The following is an 8,916-nucleotide window of genomic DNA, read 5'->3' on the forward strand; positions in this document are numbered from 1 at the left end:
GTGTAGGTACAATATGTCTGTAATATACTTAGCTTTATGGAGGGGGTGGATTTGGTGAATTTTTTAGAAAAACATGTAAGTCTTAAGTTTACAGATTAACAAATTAAAGAAAAAGTTCATCAAATAAGAGGTTATTCTTTGAAGAACCAGGCTCTACCTTCAATAAACAAACACAAAGGAAATTATTTATATGTTGATGGCTGTTCTAGAATGCCTTGAAGGTGTTTGGGAACACTGCCTTTTAAACAGGTGAACCTTCTCCCCTGCAGTCTTATTTCCTCTGTTAATTTATTTAGCAAATCTTTTTTACTTCTAGATAACACAGAGTTATATTTTAGTCTGGCCTGAATTAGTGGAGTCTGAATTAATGAGATTTGCCTGCATTTAATTCAGCTTCTTTAAGCATGTGTTCCTCCTGGTAAAATCACCTCGGGATGCAAGAACAAAACGGTAACAATTAAAATATGCAACAGCCGAGCACCAGCTCTGAGCAGACCTGAAGAAATCAATGAGACACCATTAAGGCTTTAAATCTTGCCTCGTAACCAGGAGAGTGGATTGTGTTTCAGGATGGGTAAGCAATTCTAGGGCACAGGCTTGCCATAGAAAGAAAGTACCCCACAGGCTCTAGGTCTCTGGAGGTACAATTTGGGCTCTGTCAGCAAGAGCCTCGCAGCAAAAGATGCTATAGTGCAAATCTGAAAGGCACCAGAATTTGGGATAGATTGAGCACCAGACCAGTGGTCAGTGGAGCATCTGATCCAGAATATTGTTGGTGAGGGATCTAGGTACTACAGATCACCACCAAATCACAAGTGATTGTTGGGAATAGTTGGGGAATGGAGCAAAAGGGGCAAACGAAAGCCAGAGAGAGGAAGAGGAGGTGATGGGAAGGCAGAAGAGGAGTATTTGTGCAGGTCACATAAGAGGGGATTGACCTGGAGATGGACCACTCCCTCATCTGTGCCTTAGTTTATCCCACACACACTCCTGTCATTGTTCTCGTGATATCTGTTTGCACTGTTTGTGAACTTGCTCCACTTCCTAAAACTGGGAGTCAGCCCTTTGAGGCAAAGACTTAGTTTGTTGTCATTTCCCCTGGAAAACAGAGCAGCATCTAATACATAGCTCATGCTTAACAAATGTTCATTACATGAACAAATAGAGGAATGAAAGTGAGACACAGAAGCCCTGTGTTTCAGAACCATTTTATTAGTCCATAAAAGGAGGGAGCGAAGAAATAGGCCTAAGAAATGGATACATTAGCCAGGTCTGAATAACTGGCTGGATTCTGATATGAAGTGAAGCAATTTGTGCACAAAGGTTTGTGCTTATCTCAAGTATCAGGGACAGGCTTTGGGAAACAGTGCTGGGTCTAAAGGGAGGGGAATTGTTTTTCTTAAATAGGTGATGTTAATTAAGTTCAAAGAAGGTTACTTAAGGCGTTTTGCATTTTAAATATCTGCAGTACCTTACACCATTGAGACCTTGAGAGTTGTAAATCAACAATAAAAAGCAGTGTGTTTGCCGTGAACTCAATGTAGAATGATGTCTGGGGATGCGTCCTGGGCTCTGTGACCATTGGGAATTCTAGTCCTGAGAGCATCACTGACTTCTTGCAACATGCAAATAACTTCTTTTCTCCTGGCTCAGTGATTCCAGGCAAAAGGACATCCATTTACTAGATGCATACTCCAGGCCACACTTCACCTCTTACTCCAACAGTTGTGTTTGGAAGAGCAGATGACCTTTCTTCTCTGAAATCTGGCTACTTAGAAAGTAGTTCACTGGTCTTCTCCCTAAGAAATTAATAATTAATTAATTAATTAATCCCAAGACCATATGCTTGGGATGGAAAAATTCACTTTCAAGGAGAGAAACCTCTGGTTTTCCAATGCTTTCTGCATTTGGGTGGGTATATTTATAATTTTGGGGTGCAGTATTAGAGAGTCAGCTGAATGTCTCCTTTATCCATGTGATGGTGATAGATTTTTCAACTGCTTAACCTCTCTGAATCTCTCCTGGTTTAGAATTCAGGTGACATTGGGCCCCCTAAAACACTGCCAAGAAAGGCACTTGTCCTCATGGAGCCTAGAATTCATCACTCATGCAATGGATATGCCAATGTAGGTACCCTCTGAATTGTGATAATTTGCTGATTTTCATCAGTGTCCTTTAGCTATAATAAATTATAACAGTGAGTATAACTTCTGAGTCCTGCAAGTTCTTCTAGTGAGCCAAGGAGCCTCAGAGTGGTCTTGGGCAGCCCTGAAACAACCATCCACTTCTCCACCCATCTATTTCTATGGGATTGGCCTCAGCTACTCTAACTTTACATCCTTAGAGCAAAAACAGACATTCACTGTAAATTACATTTCTTAGCATGATCTGGTCAAATGGCTCAAGGCCCTTAAATATACATGAACATCCTTATCAAGTAGAATTCCAGAAGCTCAGAGCTCATCTCCTAGGAGTTGGCCAAGGGCCAGTCTTAAAGGGAGGCCTTTCTTAGAGTTTGCATGATTTGAGCAACCCAGGTCTGATAACTCAATCCTTTTTTGCATAATGGTCAGTCACATAGTACTGTACTCAACTGTAAGGTTAGTTTTCTTAATATGATGGTGAACTACCGATAAGAACGAGGCCTATATTTCACCTAAAAGACTGCTACACTAAAGAATAGTGTGAAAGCTTTTGACCGGGGAGGATCCAACATTTCCCTTAGAGGAATCAAGGCATTTAAGTATGATACAAAGCACATAGTTAGTGCTCAAGATTTGCTAGATGAAAGAAGAAATTAGTGATTTTAATGATATGAGCATGGGAGTCAAACAGAATTGATGTGAATCCTGCTCTTCCAAAGCTAAAGACATTTTCTGAGACTCAGGATGACTATGTCTGCCTTTTTTTTTCAGAGTCTTTTGGAGAATTAGATATATGACCCTTCAGCTTGGTGCCAGGCATACAAGTAATAAAATGGTCCTGCTTCATGAAGCATAGTTGGAAATCAATAGTTGGAGACCCATTGCTTACCTATGCCTTTATCCCTCCTGTGCCGAACTCGCATTAAAACAAACCAGGGATCAAGTGGGATTTATTCCAAGGATGCAAAGATGATTTAGCACCCAGAAATCAGCCAATGTGATATGCTACATTAACAAAATGAAGGATAAAAATAATATGATGATCTCAATAGATGCAGAAAAAGCATTTAATAAAATTCAACATCCATTTATGATAAAAGCTCTCAACAGAGTAGGTATAGAGGAAACATATCTCAACATGGTAAAGACCATATATGACAAGCGTGTAGCTAACATTACACTTAATGGTGGAAAGGTGAAAGTCTTTCCTCTAAGATCAGGAACAAGACAAGGATGCCCACTCTTACCACTTTTATTTAACATATTATTGGAAGTCATAGCCAGAGCAGTTAGGCAAGAAAAAGAAATAAAAGTCATGCAAATTGGAAAAGAAGTAGAATGATGACTATTTGCAGATAACACAATATTATATATAGAAAACCCTGAAGACTTCACCAAATAGTTATTAGAATTAGTAAACAAATTTAGTAAAGTTTAGGATACAGAATTAATACACAAAACTCTGTTATACTTCTATAGACTAACAATGAACTATCAGAAAAAGAAATGAAGAAAACAATTCCATTTACAATTGCATAAAAAATAATAAAATACCTAGGAATAAATTTGATCAAGCAGGTAAAAGACCTGTATGTTGCAAACTATAATACATTAATGAAAGAAATTAAAGAAGACACAAATAAATGGAAAGATACTCTGAGCTCATGGATTAGAAGAACAAATATTGTTAAATTGTCCACACTATCCAAAGCAATCTACAGATTCAATGTCATCTCTATCAAAATTCCAATGGTATTTTTCCAAAAAAATTGAACAAATAATCCTATAATTTGTACAGAGCCACAAAAAACCTGAATAGCCAAAGCAGTCTTGAGAAAGAACAAAGCTGGAGGTATCACACTCTGATTTCAAACTATATTATGAAGTTATAATAACTGAAATAGTATGTTATTGGCATGAGAATAAACACACTGATCAATGGAACAGAATAGAGAGCCCAGAAATAAACCCAGATTAATTTAGATTAATATACAACTAAAGAGCCAAGAATATACAATGGGTAAAGAACAATCTCTTCAAAAATGGTGTTGTGAAAACCAGATGCCTTCATGCAAAAGAATGTGACTCAACCACTATCTAATGCCATCCACAAAAATTAACTCAAAATTGATTGAAGACTTGTAAGATCTGAAATCTCCCATGAAACTTCTAGTAGAAATCATAGGTGGTAAACTCCTTGGCATATATCTTGGCAAGGATTTTTTTAATGTGACACCAAAAGCTAAAGCAGCAAAAACAAAAATAAATAAGTGAAAATACATTGTACTAAAAACTTCCACACAGCAAAGGAAATGATTAACAAAAAATGAAAAAGCAACTTCCTAATTAGGACAAAATATTTGCAAATTGTATTTCTGATAAAGGGCTTATATTCAAGATACATAAAGAACTCATACAACTTAATACCAAAAAATGAATAATCTTATTACATAATCAGCAGAAGATCTGAATATTTTTCCAAAGAAGACATACAGATGGCCACTGGATACATGAAAAGGTGCTCAACATCACTTGTCATCAGGAAATGCAAATCAAAACGATGATGAGATACCACCTCACACCTGTTAAAATGGCCAGTATCAAAAAGACAGGAAATAACAAATGATGGCAAGGATGTGGAAAAAAGGGACCCTTCATACACTGTTGGTGGGAATATAAGTAGGTTCAGCCACTATGGAAAAACAGGACTGAGGCTCCTCAAAAAGTTAAAAATGGAACTATCATATGATTCATCGATTCTACTTCTGGGGTGTTTATCTAAAGAAGAAACACTTACTCAAAAAGACACATGTACCTCATGCTCACTGCCGCATTATTCACAATAGCCAAGGTATGCAAACAACCTAAGTGTCCATCTATGGATGAACGAATAAAGAAACTGCGATATATATAGACACACACACTCATACACGCACACAGAGGAATATTTTTCATTCACAGAAAAGGGTGAAATCTTGTCATTTGTGACAACGTGGATGGACCTTAAGGGCATTATACTAAGTGAACTCAGGCAGACAGAGAAGGGCAGATACTGTATATATAATCTCTCTAATATGTGGACTCCTAAACACACATGCAAACAAAAACAGGAAAAAAAAAAAAAACTCAGCAACCAAAAACCAAACACAGACCTTCCCAATTTCCATTCCCAACTCCCTACCTTTGGCAACAGATTAGTGGTTGCCAGAGGTAGGGAGCTCGGAATGGAAGAAATGGGTGAAGTTTTTTGTTGTTGTTGTTTTCGTTTTTTATTGTTCTTGTTGTTGCCTTCTTAGTTTCAATAAACTGTTTACTTTTAAAAAGAAAAAAAAAAACAAGGAAAGGTTTAAATGAGGGTATTATCATTCCAGACCTTTGCTCTGTCAACCGTGAGAAATGTGCCATGATTCAAGTAAGAGCATCTTCTAATTCAGCAGGATTCCTGCGTTCTACACTCAGCATGTGTCCATTCATTTTGCTTCTTATCAGATGTCTGAAAAGTACACATCAAGGCTTCAAAAATATTTTTAATCAGCTTATTAGAAAATTCCATGTACAATAAAGCCCTATATGGCAGCAAATCCTAGCTGCTGTGAAGGGTTCCTTGCAGCATGACAGATTGAGGTCAGTGTCATTAACGAACATCCAGATTGATGTTGCCAGCTTGATGATCACAGAGGATGGCAAATTCCTTTCACAAGGGACAGAGGGAAAGAGGATTTGTCATACTAGATCATTCTGCCCATCCATTGGCATGGCCCAGGCAGAATCCTGAACCAGATGCTTCTGGAGAAAGAATGTTAAATACCTACATAGGTTTTGAGAAGAGCACTGGAATGTAAGTAGCTGTTTTCATTCTTTCCTTGTATGGTAGACAGAAATGTGTATGTGCCCCTTACCCTAATTCAAATCTTGAAACCCTGCATAACTCAATGTAGTGATGGTGTTTAGAACTGAGGCCTTTGAAAGGTAATTAGATTTAGATGAGATCATGAAGTGGAGGCCCCAAAATGGGATTAGTGTTCTTATAAAAATAAGAAGAGTCTAGAGTTTTCACTTTTTTCCACATGAAGACACAAGAAGCCATCTATAATCCAGGAAGGACTTCACCAGGAACTGAATCACTGGCATGTTGATCTTGGACTTCTTGACCTCTAGAACTGTGAGAAATAAATGCTATTTTAGCCGTTGATTTTAAGATATTTTGTTTTAGAAGCCCAAACTGACTAGGACACCTTGTGTCTCCCAAAGACATATGGTCACTAAGTGACCGTGGCCAGGTCCCTTTTACTGCTCAAAGTCTTTCTGCAGCTCTGCGATAAAGTAAAGAACATATGGGTAGTGCATCTTTTCATTCAACCAATACTGAGCACACAAGTGATGCCCTGTGCTGTGCTAGTACTAGGGATGCCACAGATATCAAGATAAAAATGCCCTTGATTCTAATACTGTGACTTCATAGCTATTCTGCCTGCTTAGATATAATGGATATTAGTTTATTCTATAACATTACAGATGCTAGAAATGTTTTATTTCTTTCTTCTTACATTATATATTTCTGAGTTTTTACCATCTTCATTACCAGGATGACCATCACACTCATTAATGAAGTTCCCTCCAATCCTCTTTTGAATACTGCATTCATTCTGTACATTTATTGTCCCAGGAAAATGAGGCAGAGATCTGGTCTCTGGTCTCTACTGACCACTACCTTGCAACTGTTATCTGGAGATGCCACGGAGGACTTCTGCTTACTTCTTATCCAGAGGTTCATACTGAGGTCACTCAGAAGAACTCGGGGTCTTCACAAGGGGTCCTGGATAGCTTCCTCAAGGCCACACACTGTGTGTCCATTCTCCAAGACATCTAGGCCCGGCCATTGCATCAAAGATCCGGTTCCCCATGGGGAAGCAAGGTGAAGATTCATCTCAGGAAATCCAAGCCACCATAGCATCTCCCAATGAAACAGTTTTCTCTTCTCATTCTCTCCTACCTCCACAGTCACTGCAGCCTGATTTTTTGTTGGGACTGTGTTTGCTACAGACAAGGCAGCTTAAGCAACAGGAATTCTCATAGTTTTGGAGGCTAGAAGTCCTAGATCAAGGTGTTGGTGGATTTGGTTTCTTCTGAGGCCTCTTTCCTTGATCAGCAGATGGCCAATTTCTTTTTTTTTTTTTTTTTAAGATTTTGTTTATTTATTTGACAGACAGAGATCACAAGCAGGCAGAGAGGCAGGCAGAGAGGGAGAGAGGAAGAAGCAGGCTTGCCGCTGAGCAGAGAGCCCAATGCAGGGCTCAATCCCAGGACCCTGAGATCATGACCTGAGCTGAAGGCAGAGTCTTTAACCCACTGAGCCACCCAGGCACCCCAAGATGGCCAATTTCTTGCTTCACTTTCAAAAGCTCTTTTCTGTGACCACACATCATTGATGTCTCTTTGTGTTCCCAAATTTCTTCTTATAAAGACCCCAATCAGATTGGATTAAGGCTCATCATACCAGCCTCATTTTAGGTTCTGTTTCCAAATGCAGTCTCATTCTGAGGTACCAGGGCTTAGAATTTCAAAATATGCTTTTGAGGGTACATAATTCAGCATATAACAGTCATTAGCATTCTCAACTACTGCATGAGATGCCACTTTTTTAGACTAAGGTGAGAGTGGTATCCATGGAGTTGGGCAATGCAGCCATTCTGTTAAACTCCCTGGATGGAGTGATTTATAGGATGGCCTCTGAAACCAAAGAAGATGCTGGCCTTTTGCAAAGATTAAGAAGAGCCCTTAAAGGACACATGCTGCCTCTTGTGGGTGGTATGTGTGAATACACAAAAAGGACAGTCAGGGTGGGTGGTGAAGACTTGCTCCTTTACTATGAGCCTGTGTTCCAGAAAATAAGGCACAGTTAAACTCTGAGAGGATATTCTCCTTCATTAATGATAATTAATAATAATAATAATATTTATCTTGTGTTTATTATGTACCTGGTGCTTTATATGTGTAATCTCCCTTAATCCTTCAATCTTAGAGAGGCATTGTAAGGATCAAAATCAGAAATGTAAGAAGACAATGCCCTTTTGGAGGAGTAGTGAAGAGGAATATTTATTTTCTTCCTACTGTGTGCAAGGTGCTATTCTAGGGTTTTTCTCTCTATAATCTCTTTCAGTCTTCATAACAGCCCTCATCATGTATATGTGAATATCTTCATGTAAGGATGACAAAACCATGCTCAGAGAGATGGACTTGCCAAAGATCGCACAGGTAAGTCTTGATAGAGGCCAGGGTTCACCCTCAAGGGAAGTAGACTCCAGAGCTTGAGCCCTTCACCCCTATTTTAAAGAGGCTACTGAGCCAGGTGGATTCCTTGCATCATCACTCAGATGAACAGAACTCAATATGAGAAACTTTCAATGGAATGGATCAGTTCCTTGGGAAGGAGTTGGTCGGTTCAGACACAGTTGCTTCAGGTTAATGGGGAGAAGACCACTCAGTGGATTTTACCTAGTGTTGGCAGGGCAATAGGAGTAGTCCAATCATACAGCACCAGGGACAACCATAATGGTATATGGGGAAGGATAGGAGAAGCAGAAGGGGCAGGAGGGTGAACAAGAGTCAGAAAATAGGCAAAATCAGAAGGAGAGGAGGTACTTGAGCTCAGGTTTAAGAGCAAGACCCCATACATTAGAGAAGGGGTGGCAATATGGACAAAAATTAATAATAATAATAATAAAAAGAAGAAGAAGAAGAAGAAGAAGAAGAAGAAGAAGAAGAAGAAGAA

Source organism: Lontra canadensis, unplaced genomic scaffold (genome assembly GCF_010015895.1).
Source record: "Lontra canadensis isolate GAN:19392208 unplaced genomic scaffold, GSC_riverotter_1.0 scaffold30, whole genome shotgun sequence".
In the NCBI taxonomy this organism is placed as follows: domain Eukaryota; kingdom Metazoa; phylum Chordata; class Mammalia; order Carnivora; family Mustelidae; genus Lontra; species Lontra canadensis.